This window comes from Leucoraja erinacea, chromosome 34, assembly GCF_028641065.1.
Source record: "Leucoraja erinacea ecotype New England chromosome 34, Leri_hhj_1, whole genome shotgun sequence".
In the NCBI taxonomy this organism is placed as follows: Eukaryota; Metazoa; Chordata; class Chondrichthyes; order Rajiformes; family Rajidae; genus Leucoraja; species Leucoraja erinaceus.
The window spans coordinates 17393716-17416693 of record NC_073410.1 but is presented as its reverse complement, the minus strand read 5'-3'; the positions used below and the strand labels follow the sequence as shown (position 1 = coordinate 17416693).

Sequence of the window (22978 nt, the reverse complement as noted above, 5' to 3'; positions counted from 1 at the left end):
ACGGGTCATGTTGTGAGAAGCAATATGGCGTTAGTTTGGGTCCGGCCAAATCTGTAAATGTGAGGGTAAACCATGGGAATAATCTTTAAGTGCATTAGGAGCCACACAAGACTGATTCGCAGTCCAGCAGGGAGTAAAGAAAGCCTGTTTGGGTTTCTACTGGGAGAGATGTTCCGAAGGATCGTATAGAAACATGGAAATTCTTAGGAGGGGATAAGGGCAGAAAGAAGAAGTGAAACCCGATATTATTGGCCAGTCCGGACAAGGGGTATTGGAACAGGAGGAATGGAAATCCTTTAAGGTAGGAGATTAAGCTTTTTTTTTTTTGTACAGTTGGTGAATCTGGGAAGAAGGCAGACATTGAGGGGGTAGATGTGCAGCAAGGCGGTACGTGGATGATGTTGGCTGATCAACACATTGATCAAATTGAATGGCGGTGCTGGCTCGAAGGGCCGAATGGCCTACTCCTTCACCTATTTTCTATTGTCTATTCCTTTTTCTCCAGAGATGCTGCCTGACCCGCTGAGTTACTGTAGCATTTTGTGTCTTCAAATAAATATTTCCCATCGACATTTACTGAGAATATTGTGAAAGACAAGTAAATGAGGCATTGTTGTGATGCCTTGGCCTATATAAGAAATTACCAGGGAGATATTGGTGCTTTAAAGTGTACTAAGGTGGATAAATCTCCAGGGCCTGAACAATGCAACCTTGGACTTTGTGGGAGGCAAGGGAGGGAATTGAAGGGGCTCTTGCTGTGATATTTGCATCATCTTTAGCCACGGGTGAAGATCTGTAAGACTGGAGGGTGGTTAATGTTGTGCCAAGGACAAGCAAGGCCACTACAGGCTGCTGTCAGTGGTGGGGAAGTTGTTGGAGGAGGTTCTGAAGGACAGGATCTACCAGTATTTGGTCAGGCACGGACTGATTGGGGATAGTCAGCAAGTGTATTGATGAGGGCAGGGCAGTGGGCGTTGTCTGTATGGAGTTACACACGGCCTTTAACAAGGTCCCACATGGTAGCTTTGTCTAGAAGGTTAAAAAGCGTGGGACCCATGGTGAGCTCGTCAATTGGATTAAAAATTGGCTTGGAGGAGGGAATCTAAAGGTAATTTTAGTTTAGTTTAGTTCAGAGAGACAGCGCGGGAACAGGGCCCTTGGCCCACTGAGTCTGTGCCGACCAGCGTACACAAGCAATATCCTACACACACTGGGGATAATTTACAATTTTTACCAAAGCCAATTAACTGACAAACCCGCATGTCTTTAGAGCGTGGAAGGAAACCGGAGCACATGGAGAAAAACCACATGATCACAGAGGAACGTATAAACTCTAGACAGACAGCATCTGCTGTCAGGATTGAACCTGGGTCTCTGGCGATGCAAGCGCTGCAAGGCAGCAACTCTAGCGCTGCGCCACCATGCCGCCCGTAATTGTGGAGGGTTGCTTGTCTGATTGGAGGCCTGTGACTAGTGGAGTGTTGCAGGGGTTGGTGCTGGGCCCACTGCTGTTTGTGATCTACATTAACTATCTGCGTGACCATGTAGCTAACAATGTTGGGAACTTTGCAGATGACTTCAAAATTGGTGGTGTAGTGGACAGTGAAGAAGGATATCTAATTTAACTACATGATCTGGCCTGGGTCTTGCCTTCTTTGGGAAGTGTATTGGGGACAGGAGTTGGGACATCATTCTGCAGATGTTCAAGTCGTTGTTGAGACTGCGCATGTTGTACAGTGTACAGCAGCTCTGGACACACAGCTTTAGGAAGGATGTCAGTAAGTTGCACGGCGCAGATGAGATTCACCAGGATGTTTCCTGAGCAGATGGACTTGAATGAAATGGAAAGGTTAGATAGGCTGGGACCTTTTTTCTCTAGAGTGTAGGAGGCTGAGCCTTATTGAGGTCATGAGAGGCATGGATGAAATCAATACTCACTGGCTTGTTCCCAGGGTAGAAGATTCTAAAACTAGAGGGCATTGGCCTAACGTGGGAGTGGAGAGATTTAAGAGAGGCCTCAGGGTCAATCCCTACACTCAAGAGAGTAGTCCGTATCTGGAACCAGATACCAGAGGAAGTTGTAGAAGTGGACACAATTATGACTCTTGAAGAACATTTGTGCAGTTTTATAATTAGGAAGAGTTTAGAGGGATACGGGTCAAATGTGACTAACCCAGCATGCCAACTGGGTCAGCATTGATGAGATGGGCCAAAAGGCCTGTTTCTGTGCTGTATGACTCCACAGATGAATTTAAACATTTTCATAGATGGCTCCAGTGGACATCATCTCATGGAGTTGTTGCCCCCCTTTGGGGGAGGAGATTGGGGGCCATGGATTTCCTTGTGGAGATACGGGGCTGGCTGCATGAATGGAGAAAGTCTGTGTCCATCTGGGCTCCAGGTTTTGCCGTGAGCGCTGGGCTTTCCCCTCTTCCATGTTCATGTACACGGCCTCATTTGTCACGTTGTTGTACGCCTGTAAAACAGCAGAACGGACCCTCCATTAAACACATAGAAACATAGAAAATAGGTGCAGGAGTAGGCCATTCGGCCCTTCGAGCATGTACTGCCATTCAATATGATCATGGCTGATCATCCAACTCAGTATCCTGTACCTGCCTTCTCTCCATACCCCCTGATCCCTTTAGCCACAAGGTCCACATCTAACCCCCTCTTAAATATAGCCAATGAACCGGCCTCAACTTATTTCTGTGGCAGAGAGTTCCACAGATTCACCACTCTCTGTGTGAAATTATCCTTAAACTGTGACCCCTTGTTCTGGACTTCCCCAACAACGGGAACAATCTTCCTGCATCCAGCCTGTCCAACCCCTTAAGAATTTTGTAAGTTTCTATAGGATTCCCCTCAATCTTCTAAATTCTAGCGAGTACAAGCCGAGTCTATCCAGTCTTTCTTCATATGAAAGTCCTGCCATCCCAGGAATCAGTCTGATGAACCTTCTCTGTACTCCCTCTATGGCAAGAATGTCTTTCCTCAGATTAGGAGACCAAAACTCCAGGTGTGGTCTCACCAAGGCCCTGTACAACTGCAGTAGAAAATCCCTGCTCCTATACTCAAATACTTTTGCAATGAATGCTAACATACCATTTGCTTTCTTCACTGCCTGCTGCACCTGCATGCCTACTTTCAATGACTGGTGTACCATGACACCCAGGTCTCGTTGCATCTCCCCTTTTCCTAATCGGCCTGAAGAAGTGTCCCAACCCGAAACGTCAACTATTCCTTTTCTCCAGAGATGCTGCCTGACTCCTGAGTTACTCCAGCACTTTCTGTCTGACTTTAGTTTAAACCAGCATCTGCAGTTCCTCCCTACCGTTTTAGTTTAGTTTAGTTGAGAGATACAGGGCGGAAACAGGCTCTTTGGCCCACTGAGTCTGCACCGCCCAGCGATCCTCACACACTAACACTATCCCGCACACACTAGGGACAATTTACAATCTTACCGAAGCCAATTAACCATCCAACCAGTACATCCTTTGAGTGCGGGAGGAAACCAGAGTTCCCGGGGAAAACCCACATGGTCACGGGGAGAATGTACAAACTCCATACAGACAACACCCGTAGTCAGGATCAAACCCAGCTCTCTGGCGCTGTGGTAAGATCATGTGATAGGAGCAGAATTAGGCCATTCGGCCCATCAAGTCTACTCCACCATTCAATCATGGCTCTCCTAACTCCATTCTCCTGCCTTCTCCCCATAACCTCTGACACCCGTACTAATCAAGAATCTATCTATCTCTGCCTTAAATATATCCACTGACTTGGCCTTTACAGCCTCGGTGACAAAGAAATTCACAGATTCACCATCCTCTGGCTAAAAAAATTCCTCCTCCTAGTCCTAGGCTCTTCCACTAGTGGAAACATCCTCTCCACATCCACTCCACATCCACTCCATCCAAGCCTTACAATGAGGTCCCCCCTCATTCTTCTAAACTCCAGCGAGTACAGACCCAGTGTCGTCAAATGCTCATCGTATGTTGACCTACTCATTCCTGGGATCATTCTCGTAAACCCCCTCTGGACCCTCTCCTGAGCCAGCACATCCTTCCTCAGATATGGTGCCCAAAATTGCTCATAATATTCCAAATGTGGCCTTGTGGAGCCTCAGCATTACATACCTGTATTTGTATACAAGCCTTGAAATAAATTCTAGCAGTGAGTTTGCTTTCTTTACTACTGATTCAACTTGCAGATTAACTTTTTGGGAATACTGCACCAGCATTCCCAAGTCCCTTTGCACGTCCAATTTCTGGATTCTCTCCCCATTTAGAAAATAATCTACACCTTTATTCCTACTACCAAAAAGCATGGTACTTTGCTACACTATATTCCATCTGCCACTTGTCTGCCCACTCTCCCAACCTGTCCAAATCCTTCTGCAGAATCCCTGCTTTCTCTACACCACCTGCCCCGCCACCTATTTTCATATCATCCGCAAACTTGGCAACTAAGCCTTCAATCCCTTCATTCAAATGATTAATATACAACGTGAAGAGTAGCAGCCCCAGCACCGAACCCTGTGGAACTCCGCTCGTCACTGACAGCCAAACAGAAAAAGCCCCCTTCACCTTCTGCCATCCAGCCCACCTGATATCCATGCTAGTATCTGCCCTTTGATACCATGGGCTCTCATCTTCCCTAGCAGCCTCACGTGTGGCACCTTAACAAAGAAGGCTCTACTCTGGGGGAGGTCGAATGTAAAGGAAAGGTATGTGGTTAACTAGAGGACCCGTTGGGTCCCTGTTGTGACGCTAGAGATCCCCGAGACATTCAGTTAGAACGGAAGTATTAGATCAAAATGGTGATGTGAAAATGGCGCAGGGTCCGGCAACCCTCCCCCAACAGCGCACGCGCAGCTGACGGGACCGGCAAGTGGGAGCACACTGCGTGGGCGCGACTGCCACGTTGAATCTTGTCCCATTCACATTATAAAATTCATTAAAGCTTATAAAGTGATTTACTTTTTTCAAATATAACGAAACCTGATACTGCACATCGCAGGCGAATGGTGAGTCAGGCGCCCACAAAATAGTTGCGCTATTGTGTACTATTTTGGCTGTATTTCGGGAACACATGCATACATACAAGATGAGACTTTTAGTTATATACTAGACCAAGTGGGACCCGTTGGGCCCCAAACCCAACATAATAATCCACCACTCACCCGTTCCCCCAACACAACCCATTTCCACCACTCACCCGTTCCCCCGACATAACCTGTTCCCCCAACGCAATAATCTACCACTCATACACAGCCCCAATGGGAGGCATGATCCCCCAATGCAACCGTTCCCCAATGCAAGATTCCACCATCCACCCGTTGCCCCAACGCAACCCACTTCCCAAAGCAACATTCCACCACTCACCCATAGCCCCCAACTGTGCAGGTCATTTTAAACTTTAAAATAAATGCAATTGCACTAAGATTTAATGTGATGTAGGTGCCACCAACAAGACCATATTTTGTTATCCAAACCTAATCATTAAACTTTGCTGTGCTGGGTTAAGCTGGCAGATTCTTTCCCTGAAGGACATTTGCTCTGAAGCACTCAGTGTTCTGGGATAGAAACATTATGGCCGGTAGGGCATTATGACATCATAACTGCCTTACTGCCAGTGCAGAATTGAAGAAGTCCAACTTTGAAACATCACTTTAAAACTTTTAAACCTCCCCCACCACGTCCCTCTCCTTACAACAGGGTCAGCAGCAGAGAGCAACAGAGATCACATCGTGATGTCATTTTCGGTTTTCGGAATCTTCACGGCAGCTTGTGTAAATCAGATCCCATTGTGATTCGACGACTGTGAGATGGCATTGTGACATCATCACTGGAAGCTGCTAGAAAAGTCTCACTCTCACAGGCAGTTATTATTTTCAAAGTTGCCTTTTTTAAACTTTAAATATCAATAACTTGTGAAATATAACATCAAATGTGAAGAAACTTGACACTAACAACCACGGGGAAACGCTGAGTAAGATTCTGCAAAAATGTTCGAGCTGTTGTGTACCGTTTTGGCGTAGTTCCTTGATCTCACAGACAGACAAACAAGATGAGACTTTTAGATAGATAGATAGATAGATAGATAGATAGATAGATAGATAAATAGATAGATAGATAGATAGATAGATAGATAGATAGATAGATAGATAGATAGATAGATAGATAGATAGATAGATAGATAGATAGATAGATAGATAGATAGATATAGATAGATGGTAAGACCCTTAACAGCCTTGATGTATAGAGGGAGATCAGGGCCCAGGTCCATATGTGAATCCATCTGGACATCCAGTGGCGCTGTTGCTAGCTGCCTCCACCCACGGTCTGGGTGTCTTTTTTAATTTTGTTATGATTCGAGTGTGTTTTTCAGTTTTTTTCAGTATTTTATGTGGGGGGAAGTGGGTAAGGTAAGGGGGAAACCTCCCGTCAGTCGCTTCCTGGCGAGGATGCGGCTATTATCCGAGTCGCGTCCTCCCCCCCCACCCCTCGCGGCCTTTCCTGCCGGGACCAGATCAGAGCTTCAGCAGCGGCGGCGAGGTGTTGGAAACATCGCAGAGCGGGCAAGGCCTTCCCAGGATCACTGCTTGGAGTTCCGGAGTGCTGCTCCAAGCGGGCCGCTGCTTCAACATGACATAGCTGTGGGTGCGGAGCTCCCAACGTGGGCGGTGCTGACTTTAACATCGCGCAGTCCTGGGACCCTTTGCCGGGGTCGCCAGCGCAAATCTCCGCCCAGTGCGGCCTGTGGACATCGGGAGCCACGGACTCCGGTGGAAGGTGGCCGACGAGAGGTTCCCGGCAAGAGGGCCTGAACATCGGACCACCCGTAGCGCCGATAACGGGGTGCTCGGGAGGCCCCGACCACGGGTGAACATTGGGGAACATCGGCTTTCCTTCCCTCACAGTGGGGAACTTTGGTGGTGCTGTGGGGATGTTTGTGTTGTGGATTACTGTGTTCTGTGTTTTGTGGGGGGGGTTTTGTTTGACTGTAAGGGAAAAATAATTTTATTGTCTCTTCATTGAAGACAATGACAATAAATTAAATCAAATCAAATCAAAACATATACAAGAAGAGATGCATCAACAGAGCCATCTCCATCATCAAAGACCCTTACCACCCATCGCATGAGCTTTTTCACCATCCTCCCATCTGGGAAGAGGTACAGGAGAATCAGCTGCAAAACCAGCAGGATGCTCCTCAGCTTCTTCCCACAGGCTATAAGACTGTTAAATGAACTTTCGCCCCTGCCAAGTATCGCGCACAAACACCCCACACTGCAGCAGAGCCACTGTTGTGCCGCTGCCGGTCGGAACGGCTTCGATTGTTTTCTCTTGAGCGTTATTAGAGGGTTAAATTGTTCATGACAAGTATTTTAATTTTAATTGCTATTTATTTTGTAGAACGAAGAACTGAATGGACACTGGTTGAGAAACGTTTTTTTTTGTTTCCAGAGGGTATGCGAATGTTAGGGGAAATGACAGGATAAAGATTTTTTTGACCTACAGCGGGTGGGTGAAAGTGCCTGGATATGTAATTGCCAGTGGTAAAGGTGGTGGATGGCAGATAGAATTGTGGCATTTTAGAGAGACACATGGATAGGCAGGGAATGTGAGGGATATGGATCATGTACATGAAGAGGAGATTGTTTTAACATGGCATCATGTTCGCACAGACAGTTGTGGGCTGAAGGGCCCATTCCTGTGCTGTATGTGTTCTTTGTGAGGAAACAGGTAATTCACCAGAATGCTGGTTAACCAAGTGCCAGTAGCTACAAGGTGCTGAGTGGACTCAGCTTCGATTGTTTTCTCTTGAGAACGTCATAGGTGATGTTTCGGGACCTGATACAAGTTATAAAAGTATGAGATACACCGATCTAGTGACTATCAGAACTTCTATCACAGTGTGGGAATGTTGATTGATCTGTGGGGATTGTGTTAGGGTGAAATTCTATCGTGTAGAAAGGAATTTTTGATTGTATGGCTGGGTGAGTAACTCAAATGTCACTTGCCTTGGTGGTGTGGTGGAATGTGAACTAGAACTTGAACTATTTCTATAGACAGGAACAGATAGAAGGGAAAAAGTAATTTTCATAGTTTGAATGAATATCAAGAATGTCAAACCCAATGTAGGTTTTTGACAATGTTGATCAGTCGCAAAGACAGGGTTTTGGGCAGGCACGGTGCTGTTCCTGTGCTGTACTGCCTCTAGTGTAGAAACAGGAAATTACAGAGATGCTGGTTAACCAAGTGCCAGTAGACACAAGGTGCTTCCAGTGACCGCTCAGCGGGGCTCAGGCCTCCCACTCTGGAGACATGAATAGGTTTTATGTTAAATGGCTTCGGGATCCTTCTTCATTACCGTTCTATGTTCTATAATTCTATCACAGGGAAGAATGGTCGATTGCACTGTGGTGGATGGGCTGAATGTTAAATTCTATCGTGTATTGTGTGTTCTTTTTAAATTGTATGGCTGCATGGTAACTCAAATGTCACTGTACCTTAATTGGTGCATTTACAATAAATGTGAACTTGGAACTTGAACTATTTCTATAGACAGGAACAGATAGAAGGGATAAAAAGTAATTTAATAGTTTGAATGAATATCAAGAATGTCAAACCCAAACAGGTTTTTGACAATGTTGAAAGTGGACAAAGCCAAGGGTTTTGGGCAGGCACGGTGGTGCAGCGGTAGAGTGCTGCCTCATAGTGCCAGAGACCCGGGTTCGATCCAGACCTTGGGTGCTGTTTGTATGTTGGCTTGTATGTTCTTCCTGTGACCGCGTGGGTTTTCTCCGGGTGCTCCGGTTTCCTCCCACACTTCAGACATACAGGGTTTTAGGTTAAATGGCTTTGGTAAAATTATAAATTGTCTAGTGTGTGTAGAATAATGCTAGTGTGTGGGGTGATCGCTGGTCGATGCAGACTCGGTGGGCTGAAGGGCCTGTTTCCGTGCTGTATATCTAAAGTTTAATGGAATCACCTGGTCATCTGGTGTGTGTGGGCACATGCTGTCAGATGTCACATGATGGCCTCAGGCCTGGGATGGTGATACCACCAGGTTTTGGTGGACATCGCAGCCTCCAGCATGGACAGCACCTTAGAGAAGATTCCAGAACGGTGATAAGCCTAGTACTCCAGCCAACCCCGCAAAGCTGATGAAAAGAGAGAGACACAGAATGCTGGAGTAACTCAGCGGGACAGGCAGCACCTCTTCAGAGAAGTAATGGGTGACGTTTCGGGTCGAGACCCTTCTTCAGATTCATTAGGGTCTGAAGAAGGGTCTCGACCTGAAAACATCACCCATTCCTTCTCTCCATAGATGCTGCCTGTCCTGCTGAGTTACTCCAGCATTTTATGTCTATAAAGCAGCATCTGCAGTTCCTTCCTACATAGAACTGTACAGTACAGCACAGGAACAGGCCCTCGACTTCCTGACAAACAGACCCCAATCAGTGAGGATAGGGGACAAATCATCCTCCACGATAATCCTCAACACGGGGGCTCCACAAGGATGTGTTCTCAGCCCCTTCTTTACTCCTTGTACACCCACCACTGTGCAGCCATGTACAAATCTAATTCCATTTGTAAATTCACAGACGACACCACTAGTGTGTGAGGTTTCGGGTCGAGACCCTTCTTCAGACATGGATTCTTTATCAGGATGGATCACCGCTTGGTTTGGGAACAGCTCCATCCAAGACCGCAAGAAATTGTAGCGAATTGAGGATGCAGCCCAGAGCATCACACTAACTAACCTCCCTTCCATTGACTCCATTTACTCCTCACGCTGCCCCAGCAAGGTTAGCAACATAATCAAGAATGAGTAGCATCCTGACCACTCCCTCTTCTCCCCTCCCATCAGGCAAAAGGGATAGAAAGTGAAAAAACGTACACCTCCTGATTCAGGAACAGTTTCTTCCCAGCTGTTATTAGGCACTGAATCATCCCTCATCAATCTATCTACCACGGGTAGACAAAAATGCTGGAGAAACGCAGGGGTGAATCATTCTACCACAATCAGATAGCAGTGCTGAACTACTATCTACCTCATTGGTGACCCTTGGACTATTCTTGATCGGACGTTACTGGTTGTACCTTGCACTAAAGAGTTATTCCCTTATCATGAATCACTGTAAATGGATCGATTAAGCATGTATCGTCTTTCCGCTGACTGGTTAGCACGCAACAAAAGCTTTTCACTGTACCTTATACACATGACAATAAACTAGACTGCAACTATGCCTCTCTTAATTTTATATTCTCTCACAACTTTATAGACTTCTATCAGGTCTCCCCTCCATCACTGCCACTCCAGAGACAACAATCCAAGTGCGTCCAATCTTTCCATGCAGTTAATACCCTCTATTCAGGATATATCACAGGAAATTTGGGAACAGCTACATCCAAGACCACAAGAAATCCCAAAGAGTCATGGACATAGCCCAGACCATCACGCAAATCAGTCTGAAGAAGGTGGCTATCAACTTACCAGCTGGTTTGTGTTTTCATAAACTGGAGCCTACAGGAAGGGAAACAGACAGTTAGATTTACTGAGGATGCAGTGCGTCAAGGCACATCCATCTTCACCAAACTGTTTGGGACGGCATGGTGGCGCAGCGGTAAAGTTGCTGCCTCACCGCGCCAGAGACACCAGTTCGATCTGACAATGGTTGCTGTCTGTACAGAGTTTGTACGTTCTCCTTGTGACTGCCTGGGTTTTCTCCGGGTGCTCCGGGTTCCTCCCACATTCCTAAGATGTACAGGTATGCAGGTTAATTGGCTTGGTATCAATGTAAATTGTGTGGAGAGGTAAGGAGGGGGCGATCTGTCCCAGTGGGGGATGGGGGAGGAGGATTCTCCAAGAGTGGTTACCCCAGGGGGGGGGGAGCAGTAGCCCCTCTCCTGCTTCCCCTTTCCCTCTCTCCCTCCCGGACCATTCTCCCTCCCACACTACCCCTCTCTCCCCCACCCTCCTCATCTCCCCTCTCTCCCCGTGCTGTACAGTCAGAGGTGCAGCCATTCACTGTGACCACCCTGCAGACCTCCTGTACTCTGCAACAATCTCGGTTTGCGTTTCACATTTACTCCCCTTCCCACTCCCACTCTCCCCCGTCCGTCCTTGAGTCTCCCGGTTGCAGTTTTCCAATTTCAGACACCCCACACCCCAGTGGTCCTCTCCCACACTCTCCCTCGCCAACCCCACTCACCTGACCTCCCATCTACCTAAAATAGACACAAAGTACTGGAGTAACTCAGTGGGCCAGTCAGTATCTCTGCAAAATAAGGATGGGTAACCCTTCTTCATGGTTTGGGACCCTTCAGACTGAAAGTAGTGGAGAAGGGGAAACTTCTGGTAGAGATCTACTTCTTTGGAGACCCTCGGACTATCTTTAATCGGACTTTAGCAGACTTTATCTTACACTAAACGTTGTTCCCTTGATAAATCACAATGTTAACTTTTATGTGATTGTGTCTTGTTGCTTTTCACTTAGTATGGCTGTATGGTAACTCAAATATTATTGGACCTTAACTGGTACATGTGATAATAACCTGGCCTTGAAACCTTGAAGGTCATAAGTGATAGGAGCAGAATGAGGCCATTCAGCCCATCAAGTCTATTACGTTATTGCCTTCCACCACCGTGAAGAATGTTGGTTCCACCTTGGTGGATGTTCATGTTGTATTCTATTGTGTATTGTACTCTTTTGTTTGTATGGCTGCATGGTAAATCAAATTCCACTGTACATTAACTGGTGCATAAATGTGAACTTGAACTTGAACTTCAAGTCTACTCCGCCATTCAATCATGGCTGATCTATCTCTCCCTCCTAACCCTATTCACCTGCCTTCTCCCCATAACCCCTGACACCCGTACTAATCAAGAATCCTGATCCTGATCCTGTATCAAGCATGTGGACGGCTTGATTGTAATCATGTGTAGTCTTTTCTTTGACTGGACAGCACGCAACAAAGAACTTTTCACTGTGAAAATACACATGATAATAATAAACTAAAAACACTAAGTCTGAAGAAGGGTCTCGACACGAAATGTCACCGATTCCTTATCTGCAGAGATGATGCCTGACCTGCTGAGTTACTCCAGTACTTTGTGTCTCTCTAAACTGACGCAGGAAGTAATCTGTTAATCCTTTTGTCCACCCTGTCCAAAGCCGAGCTTAAAGGCCGTGTGCATCCCTCATCTGGCCAGTGCAGTCTGGGAAAACAGTAGTGTAGGCAGATGGTCCTGACACATTTAGGAAACGTGTGGTGGAGCAGGTTGGGAGTTTGCAGCGATCCCAGCCAAGTCCGGCTTGGTCCCGGATCCCAACTCAGTGTGGCCAGGTGTGGAACTCTTGGTTCCAGAGTGAGATGTCCTGGAGCCTTGTGCCCTTATTCGTTTAAAATAACTCTTTGTCTTCGTTTGCTGCAAGACCTGCTTTTGAAAGTGTCTCCTTGTTTGTGTACATATGCATTATAGCACTTCCTGGAAAGAGTACAGACAGGCAGAATAAAGATGTTTCAATGTCTAGGTCACTGTGGGATTGGCCCGGACACAGAACGCACGAGCAACTGCAGCAGGAACTCAGCTGGTCTGGCAGCCCCTCCATCCCCGATCCCAGCATCTTATCCGTGCCTGCTTTAATGGCAACACTGTTCATGTTCATATGCTAAAGGAGCAGAATTAAGCCATCAAGTCTACTCCGTCATTCAATCATGGTTGATCTATCTTTCCCTCTCAAATCCATTCTCTTGCCTTCTCCCCATAATCCCCAACACTGTTAAGGGCCTGTCCCACTTAGGTGATTTTTTTAGGCGACTGCAGGAGACTAGGCTGTCGCCACGTGGTCGCCGGGGTGTCGCCTGTCGGGTCGTGAGTAGTCTCCTCAGTCGCCCAAAGAGTCGTAGCATTTTTCTGATCGCTGCTGCATTTTGAAACATTCAAAACGTTTTGGTGACAGTCGTCGACCGTGGACTTGTCATGGTTTGTCTTCTCCTGACACAGGTGCTGTTGTAGGTTGTTGCTGGTGCTGACTTCAGTGAATTCCATTGTCGTAATCGCCAGCAGTCGCCAAACAAATCGCCTAAGTGGGACAGGGCCATTACAAATCAAGAATCATCAATGAATCTGTGAATTTAAGACATCCACCTTAAAAATCCACCGTCTGTGGCAAGGAATTCCACAGACTCACCACCCTCTGACTAAAGAAATTCCTCCTCATCTCCTCTGTTGCAGAAATTAGAATGAGAGATTTCATTAGAATCTTAGGAAGGGTCCTGACACAAAATGCCACCTCTCCGTGTTCTCCAGAGATGGTGCCTGATCTGCTGAGTTACTCCAGCACTCTGTGTCTTTGTTTTGGTTTAATTAAACAGTGGCTATCAACTTACCAGCTGGTTTGTGTTTTCATAAACTGGAGCCTACAGGAAGGGAAACAGACAGTTAGATTTACTGAGGATGCAGTGCGTCAAGGCACATCCATCTTCACCAAACTGTTTGGGTCGGCACGGTGGCGCAGAGGTGGAGTTACTGCCTCACAGCGCCAGAGACACAGGTTCGATCTGACTACAGGTGCTGTCTGTACGGAGTTTGTACGTCCTCATTGGGTTTTCTCCATTTGTTCCGGTTTCCTCCCACATTCCTAAGATGTACAGGTTTGCAGGTTCATTGGCTTGGTATAAATGTAAATTGTGTGGAGAGGTAAGGAGGGAGGGATCTGCCCCGGTGGGGGATGGGGGAGGGGAATTCTCCAGGGGGGGGGGGGGGGGGGGGGGGGGTTACCCCCCAGGGGGTGAAGCATCAGCTCCTCTCCTGCTCTCCCTTTCCCTCTCTCCCTCCCGGACCATTCTCCCTCCCACACTACCCCTCTCTCCCCCACCCTCCTCATCTCCCCTCTCTCCCCGTGCTGTACAGTCAGAGGTGCAGCCATTCACTGTGACCATCCTGCAGACCTCCTGTACTCTGCAACAATCTCGGTTTACGTTTCACATTTACTCCCCTTCCCACTCCCACTCTCCCCCGTCCATCCTTGAGTCTCCCAGTTTGGCAGTTTTCCAATTTCAGACACCCCACACCCCAGTGGTCCTCTCCCACACTCTCCCCCGCCATCCCCGCTCACCTGACCTCCCATCTACCTAAAATAGACACAAAGTACTGGAGTACTCAGTGGGTCAGGCAGTATCTCTTCAAAAAAATGATGGGTAACCCTTCTTCATGGGTTGGGATCCTTCTTCAGACTGAAAGTAGAGGAGAAAGGGGAAACTACTGGTAGAAATCTAGTTCTTTGGAGACCCTGGGACTATCTTTAATTGGACCTTAGCAAACTTTATCGTACACTAAACGTTGTTCCCTTGATAAATCATAATGTTAACTTTTGTGGTTGTGTGTCTTGTTGCTTTTCACTTAGTATGGCTGTTTGGTAACTCAAATTCCACTGTTCCAATGTTGAACAAACATCCCGACTTACCTGATGCCCCGAGTTCCTACGGCTGGCATTACGAGCCGCTACGAAACATCTACGGACTCGCTGGCAACATTACCCAACATTCCCCGAGTTCGAATCAAGGGGAAAACTCAGGAGAGTTCGTCAATAACTCGGGAAAGTGGGACAGGGCCTTAACTCTTAACTAGTCTTCATTTGCTGCAAGACCTGCTTCTGAAAGTGGCTGCGTGTATGTATACATATGCATTAAAGCACTTCCTGGAAAGAGTACAGACAGGCAGAATAAAGATCTTGATCACTGTGGGATTGGTCCGGTCACAGAACGCACGAGCAACTGCAGCAGGAACTCAGCTGGTCTGGCAGCCCCTCCATCCCCGATCCCAGCATCTTATCCGTGCCTGCTTTAATGGCAACATTGTTCATGTTCATATGTTAAAGGAGCAGAATTAAGCCATCAAGTCTACTCCGTCATTCAAACATGTGATCTATCTTCCCCTCTCAAATCCATTCTCCTGCCTTCTCCCCATAATCCCCAACACCCCATGAATCAAGAATCATCAATGAATGTGTGAATTTAAGGTATCCGCCTTTAAAATACCCATTGGCCTCCACAGCCGTCTGTGGCAAGGAATTCCACAGATTCACCACCCTCTGACTAAAGAAATTCCTCCTCGTCTCCTCTGTTGCAGAAATTAAAATGAGAGATTTAATTAGACTCTTAGGAAGGGTCCTGACCCAAAATGCCACCTCTCCGTGTTCTCCAGAGATGGTGCCTGATCTGCTGAGTTACTCCAGCACTCTGTGTTTTTATTTTGGTTTAATTAAACAGTGGCGTCAACTTACCAGCTGGTTTGTGTTTTCATAAACTGGAGCCTACAGGAAGGGAAACAGACAGTTAGATTTACTGAGGATGCAGCACGTCAAGGCACATCCATCTTCACCAAACTGTTTGGGTCGGCACAGTGGTGCAGCGGTAGAGTTGCTGCCTCACAGCGCCAGAGACACAGGTTCAATCCTGACTACAGGTGCTGTCTGTACGAAGTTTGTACGTTCTCCTTGTGAGTGCCTGGGCTTTCTCCGGGTGCTCCGGTTTCCTCCAACATTCCTAAGATGTACAGGTTTGCAGGTTAATTGGCTTGGTATAAATGTAAATTGTCTCCAGTGTGTATGATAGTGTTAGTGTGCGGGGTGATTGCTGGTCGATGCAGACTCGGTGGGCCGGAGGATCTGTTGCTGCGCTGTATCTCTAAAGTCTAGAAACTAAATATCCAGAGGTGTGAGTGTGAGTGTATGTGAGAGTGTGTGTGTATGTGAGTGTGAGTGTGAGTGTGCATGTGAGTGTGTGTGTGAGTGTGAGTGTGAGTGTGTGTGAATGTATGTGAGAGTGTGTGTGAGTGAGTGTGAGTGTGAGTGTGAGTGTGAGTGTGTGTGTGAGTGTGAATGTGAGTGTGAGTGAGTGTGAATGTATGTGAGAATGTGAGTGCATGTGTGAGTGTATGTGAGTGTGAGTGTATGTGAATGTGTGTGTGAGTGTGTGTGAATGTATGTGAGAGTGTGTGTGCATGTGAGTGTGAGTGTGCATGTGAGTGTGTCTGTGAGTGTGAATGTGAGTGTGAGTGTATGTGTGAGTGTGAGTGTATGTGAGTGTGAGTGTGCATGTGAGTGTGTGTGTGTGTGAGTGTATGTGTGAGTGTGAGTGTATGTGAGTGTGAGTGTGAGTGTGCATGTGAGTGTGTGTGAGTGTGTGTGTGAGTGTGAGTGTATGTGAGTGTATGTGAGTGTGTATGTCTGTGTGGGCGTGTATGTCTGTGTGAGTGTATGTGAGTGTGAGTGTATGTGTGAGTGTCATGTATCCACGCCTGAGTGTGAGTGTGCATGTGCTTGTGTTCATGTTGTCATGGATCCAGCCGATCTCTGCTGCTGATGACGGCCCGTCGAGTGGCCAAGGTAAGGGGGGGGGGGGGGTTGGGGAGGATTCACCAGGGGGAGGGGGGGGGGGGGGGTAAACAGGAGCCCCTCTGGGGGGGGGGAGGTTTTGGTCAGTCTCCCTACCTGCTTCCACAACCTGCAACCTCCGGCAACCACCTGCAACCTCCAGGAACCGCACGGAAACCTTGGGTGGGGCGCAGAGTCTCCAGAGGTTTCCGTTCAGGTTTCCTAGATGGGACAGGGGCATTAGGCAGCAACTCTACTCATCTGCCACTATGTCTTTGACTGTGTGACTTTAAACATGCAAACACCCTCCTCAATACCCCCACAAGGTGTGAGGTGGTGCAACCTATGCCACTGGTGTGCCATGTAGGTGAGAGGTTGGTTCTCAGAGTAACCCATCGGCAACCAAGACCTAAAGCGCTAAATGAAGATCACCAGCTCAGGGGCGTTGAGGATCAACAGTTAATGAAGCCGTTGACAAGTGACATCCATTGAATGCTCACCTGCCCGCTCTGCATCACAGACTCGCCATCCTCACTACTTTGTTTACTCTGTTGAAGAGACAGGAAAAAGAAAGATCATCTTTATCCGACAATATGGGTGGCACACAGTGGTGCAGTGGGTAGACCTGGGTTCCATCGTGGCCTCGGGTGCTGTCTGTGTGGAGTTTGCACGCTCTCTACGAGTGTCTGCGTGAGTTTCCTCCGGGTGTTGCGGTTTCCTCCCACATCCCAAGGTGCAGGTTTATGGGTTAATTGGCTTCTGTAAATTGTCCTTGGTGGGGAGGGAGTGGATGAGGAAGTGGGAGAATATTGAGCTAGTGTGGACGGGAGATCGATGGTCAGCGCTGACTGTGGGCCAAAGGCAGAGAGAGGGCCAGTTTCCATGGTGTATGGTGTTTTTCTCACAGGGGGTTTGTCTACAAGGTGCAGGGATGAGACAAGGAGCTTTAGTTTAGACATACAGCTCAGAAACAGGCCCTTTGGCTCCTGGAGTCTGCACCAACCATCGATCACCCGTCCACACTAGTTCTATGTTATCCCACTTTGTCATCCACTCCCTACACACTAGGGGCAATATATAGAGAGCCAATTAACCTGCAAATCCATCGATCTTCGGGGTGTGGGAAGGATCTGGAGCACCTGGAGGAAACCCACGCAGTCACGGGGAGAACATACAAACTCCACACATGGGCTCAGGATGGAACCCGGGTCTCTGGCGCTGTGAGGCAGCAGCTCTACCTGCTGCTCCACATTATTGTGGGTGAAGGATTGAGGTGTTGAGCCTCGTTGTAATTCTCTCATTCCTCATCCTCGGTGACACTGGGACATTTCCAGTATTCCTTCATCACTCCTTTATCCACCTGACCGGCTCTCTCCCTCTCGAGACGCTGTGGATGTGTCATAGATCCCAGGACCAAACTCAATCTCAAACCATTTACCATCTATTCCCCGGCCTTGTTTACCCTCCCTGAATGAACATAGAACAGTACAGCACAGGATCAGGCCCTTCGGCCCACAATATCTGTGCTGAACACGATGCCTAGTCCAAATCCCATCTGCCTGCACGTGATCCATATCCCTCCATTCCCTGCATATCCACGTGCCGTTCTAAAAGCCTCTTAAACACCACTATCATACCTGCCTCCACCACCACCCATGGCACCACGTTCCAGGCCCGCACTACCCTCTGTCAAAAAAACATCCTCTTTGGTGACCCTCGGGCTATCTTTGATCGGACTTTGCCGGCTTTACCTTGCACTAAACGTTATTCCCTCGTCATGTATCTGTACTCTGTAAATGGCTCGATTGTAATCATGTATTGTCATTCTGCTGACTGGTTAGCTTAGCACGCTACAAAAGCTTTTCACTGTACCTCAGTACACGTGACAATAAACTAATGAATTAAACCATGCTTTTCCGTTAAACTTTGCCCCTCTCTCCTTTAAGCTATGTCCTCTAGTCTTTGATACTTCCACCCTGGCAATTGCTTAGCCTCGCCCCTCTGCACACTGAACTCCATTTGCCACACTTCAGCCCAGAGGCTCAGTCCCAGAGTCAGAGTGTGGATGGGTTAGAAGGTTGTGCTTCACCTGTTGCCTTTTCCTGTGCACCATGTAGACACTGGCAGCAAGGACTCCGATCAGGAGGAGGGTCAGCAGCAGACCCAGGCCCAGGGCCACCCCGAGCACCTGGCCCACAGCCTGTAGACACACAGAGACCAGAGAGGGTCAGACACTGGCACCCACACAGTGTCCACAGCAAGAAATGCAACACCTGTCCCTTCACCTCCTCCCTCGACTCCATTCAAGGTCCCAAGCAGTCGTTTCAGGTGCGACAGAGGTTCACCTGTATCTCCTCCAACCTCCTCTATTGCATCCGCTGCTCTAGATTTCAGCTGATTTACATCGGTGAGACTAAGCGGAGGTTGGGCGATCGTTTCACCGAACACCTCCTCTCAGTCCGCAATCACCTACCTGAACTCCCGGTGGCTCAGCACTTCAACTCCCCCTCCCATTCCCAATCCGACCTCTCTGTCCTGGGTCTCCTCCATTGCCAGAGTGAGCAACACCGGAAATTGGAGGAACAGCACGTCATATTCCGCCTGGGCAGCTTGCATCCTGATGGCATGAACGTTGAATTCTCCCAATTTTGCTAGCCCCCCCCCCTTCCTTAACCCCGAGCTGTCCCCCCCCCCCCCCGCCCCCCCCCCTCCCCTTTTTGCTTGCTTCTCAACGTACAGATCATGAAGAGGGTTTCGGCCCCCTCCATATTACACCCACCACCTCCACCCCACCGCCCCCTTCAGACCCCCCTGTCGCACAACTCAACCTGTCCACCCCCCCCCCCCCCCCAAGCCCTGACCCACCCCTCCCACCACGGATCCACCTGCCCCCCCAAGACCCCCACTGCACCACCCCCCCCCATTGCTAGCGGTAAGACCATGATGTCTTTGGGAATGTGGACAAAGTCCCCCCACCACGGATCCACTTCCACGCACAGCCATTGCAGCGGGAAGGAGTCGTGGGAATGTGGACAAAGTTTTACTTTGGAAGGTTGAATGTACGGGGAAAAGTATACAGTTAATGGCAAGAGCCTTAACAGTATTGATGTGTGGATGGATCTTGGGGTCCAAGCGCATAGGTCCATGAAAGAGGCAACACAAGCAGACAGAGTGGACAAGAAGGTGTGTTGTGTGCTTGCATTCATGGCTCGAGGAATTGAGAATAACAGAAATAGAGAGAGGCACGGTGGCGCAGCGGTAGAGTTGCTGCTTCACAGCGCCAGAGACCTGGGTCTGATCCTGACTACGGGTGCTGTCTGTACGGAGTTTGAACGTTCTACCCGTGACCTGCGTGGGTTTTCTCCGGGTGCTCCGGTTTCCTCCCACACTCCAAACACGTACTGGTTTGTTGGTTAATTGGCTTCAGTAAAATTAAACATTGTCCCTAGTGTGTGTGGGATAGTGTTAGTGTGCGGGGATCGTTGATCGGTGCAGACTCGATGGGCTGAAGGGCCTGTTTCCGCATTGTATCTCTAAATCCTGATGGAGTGGTCAGGAAGGTGAATGGTAGATTTGCTTTCAGCAGCTGAGGAATTGTGAACAGGATTCAGAAAGTCGTGTTGTAGCTTTATAGGAGTTAGGTTGGGCTCCATTTTGGAGTATTGTGTGTAGTTCTGGGTGCACCATTACAGGAAGGGTGTGGAGGCTTTGGAGGGGGTGTAGAGGAGATTTACCACATGCTGCCTGGATTAGATGATCTTGGCTACAAGGAGAGGTTGGACAAATATAGTTTGTCTTCTGTGGAGTTTTAGTTTTAGTGATACAGCATGGATGCAGGCCCCCTTCGGCCCCCCCGATCACCGCGATTCACGGGACACGGCCCTCGTGCCAGAACCCAAGACAGGTGGGCAACGAGGGTGGGGACCCCAGCCCGTGACAACCCCTCACCCCCTCCCCACCGTGCCTCCACACCTCCCCCTTCCCCCTGGGTGGTCAGGACAATTGGGGGGGGGGAGGGGGGGGCTCCATCATTGACTCCAACACCTGTCCCTGTCTAACTAACTCCGGGGATCACGTTACCACTGGCATTGTTTAATGGTGACTAACCCTGATTGCAGAGGCCACACAGACTGACAGAACCCCTCGCAAACACAGTCAGGACCCCTCCCCCATGTGTTAGCCGTCCTACAGTGAGCTCCATCCTGGGGTCACAACAGGTTCTAACGGACAAGGTTTACTTTAGTTCACTTTAGTTGTTTCACTCTAGTTTAGTTGAATTTTTAGTGTAGTTTTAGCTTAGTTCCCAGCATTCACCACCATCTGCACCTGGCTTGTAACCAGAGTTATTTTTCAGTTGAGTTTATGTACTGAGGGTGGAAATATCAAACAATAGAGGACATTGCTTTAAGGAGAGAGGGAAAGGGGGGCAGGAGATGGGCTGCTGGTGTCTCCCCCCCCCCCCCCACTGGGGCAGATCCTTACCTCACCACTTGGCGGGCCGACTCCAGAAGAGGTCACCTGAAAACATGAACAAAGCAACAGAGATCAGACGTGGAACTATGACACACATATCCCACACTCACACTCACACGCACACACACACGCACACGCACACGCACACTCACACAGATAAACACACACACATGCATGGGCACACTCACACTCAAACATATCTCCCACCCACTCACACCCACATTCACACACTCACGCTCACACTCATGCACATACACACACACACACACAAACACACTTGCTCACACTCACACGCACAGTACCACACGCACAATACCTCTTGGGCATTTTGTTTTAGTTTTAGAGATACAGCATGGATGCAGGCCCTTCGGCCCATCGAGTCCTCGCTGACCAACAATCACCCGTACACTAGCACTATCCTGCACACTAGGGACAATTTACAGAAGCCAATTAAACTACAAACCTGTACATCTTTGGAGTGTGGGAGGAAACCAGAGCAGGGAGAACGTACAAACTCCACACAGACAGCACCCATGGTCGGGATCGATCCCAGCTCTCTGGTGCAGCAAGGCAGTGACTCTACCACAGCGCCACCGTGCCGCCCTTGGATTAAAGTGAACACTCAGAGACCTTTACCCAGGATAGAGGATTCCACAACTGGAGGACAGGGGCTTAGTGTGAGAGGGGGGAGATTTAAGAGGTACCTCAGGGGCAATTGTTTCGCTCAGGAAGTAGTCGGTACCTGGAATGAGCTGCCAGAGGAAGCGGAACTAATGATGACTTTTAAAGACAATTGGACATATATCCTTGCAAAGATGTACAAGTTTCTCGGTCAAATGGCTTTAAAGTGGAAACATTGTCCCCAGTGTGTGTAGGTTAGTGTACGGGGTGATGGCTGGTTGGTGCGGACTCGGTGGGCCAAAGTGCCTATTTCCACACTGTGATCTCTAAAATCTACATATATGGATAGGAAGGGTTTAGAGGGACATGTGGGAGCAGTGCCTATCTTCCTCCCCTTCCGACCTGGGCGTTCAGGTTGCTGAGCCAGGCCCTGATGCAACCAGTCAGTATGCTGTCTACTGTTCACCTGTAGAAGCTCAAGAGAAACCTCTTTGACAAACCGACTCTCCGCAATCTACTCAGGAAGTCGAGGCATTTATGGGTTTTCGTTATAATTGAAGTACTGAACCAGTTGTACGGTGATGTGGGGGTGAAGAGAGGAAGGACTGGGGCACGACTCCACTGTCTGGGCACCAGTGCCCCCAACATAGAACATGGAACATAGACATATGGCCTAGAACAGTACTTGTCTTCTCCCCTCCCCCACTTTCCACAGCCTCTGTTTAGCTTATACTTCCGAGATACAGCACGGAAACAGGCCCTTTGGCCGCACCGACCAGCGATCCTCACACATTAACACTATCCTACACACACCAGGGACAAGTTTACATTTACACCAAGCCAATTAGCCTACAAACCTGCACGTCTTTGGAGTGTGGGAGGAAACTGAAGGTCTCGGAGAAAACCCACGCAGGTCACGGGGAGAACGTACAAACTCCGTGCAGACAGCACCCGTAGTCAGGATCGAACCTGGGTCCCTGGCGCTGTGAGGCAGCAACTCTACCGCTGCACCACACTGTCCTTTGTGCCACCGTTGTGTTCAATACCTTGTGTAAACCTCCCAATCACTCTCCCTGTTGCAAAGGGAACAACCCTGACTCCAGCAGCCCATCCTTGATCTCTGCCTCTCTATCCTCGACCAGATGTGGTCCTGATGTTCCCTGCAGTGGCTTGGATGATGTCCCAACATGCGCCATGATCACTTGTAGACATCCCGGCCAAGTGTGTGTGCGGCATGATGGCCCTTGTAGCCCAGTCTGTTGCCAGTGTCCTGACCATGGCTGAGAAGTGAGGTCAAGGACATGTTCCCGATGTTGGGGGAGTCCAGAACAAGGGGCCACTGTTTAAGAATAAGGGGTAAGCCATTTGGAACGGAGACGAGGAAACACATTTTCACACAGCGAGTGACGAGTCTGTGGAATTCTCTGCCTCAGGGGGCGGTGGAGGCCGGTTCTCTGGATACTTTCAAGAGAGAGCTAAATAGGGCTC

The 22978-nt window shown here is 48.6% G+C and overlaps 2 long non-coding RNA genes across 2 annotated transcripts; both read right to left on the bottom strand.

The window, feature by feature from the left end:
* Positions 1–1208: 1208 nt before the first annotated feature.
* LOC129713060 (uncharacterized) lies at positions 1209–14921 on the bottom strand. Its single transcript, XR_008726178.1, has 4 exons — positions 14486–14921; positions 13410–13439; positions 10510–10539; positions 1209–2476 (listed from the first exon to the last, which is right to left on the bottom strand). It is a non-coding gene; the product is annotated as an uncharacterized LOC129713060 (long non-coding RNA).
* Positions 14922–15303: 382 nt separating this feature from the next.
* On the bottom strand, positions 15304–20917 carry LOC129713084 (uncharacterized). Its single transcript, XR_008726183.1, has 4 exons — positions 20879–20917; positions 18486–18596; positions 16897–16944; positions 15304–15334 (listed from the first exon to the last, which is right to left on the bottom strand). It is a non-coding gene; the product is annotated as an uncharacterized LOC129713084 (long non-coding RNA).
* Between the last annotated feature and the right edge of the window lie 2061 nt (positions 20918–22978).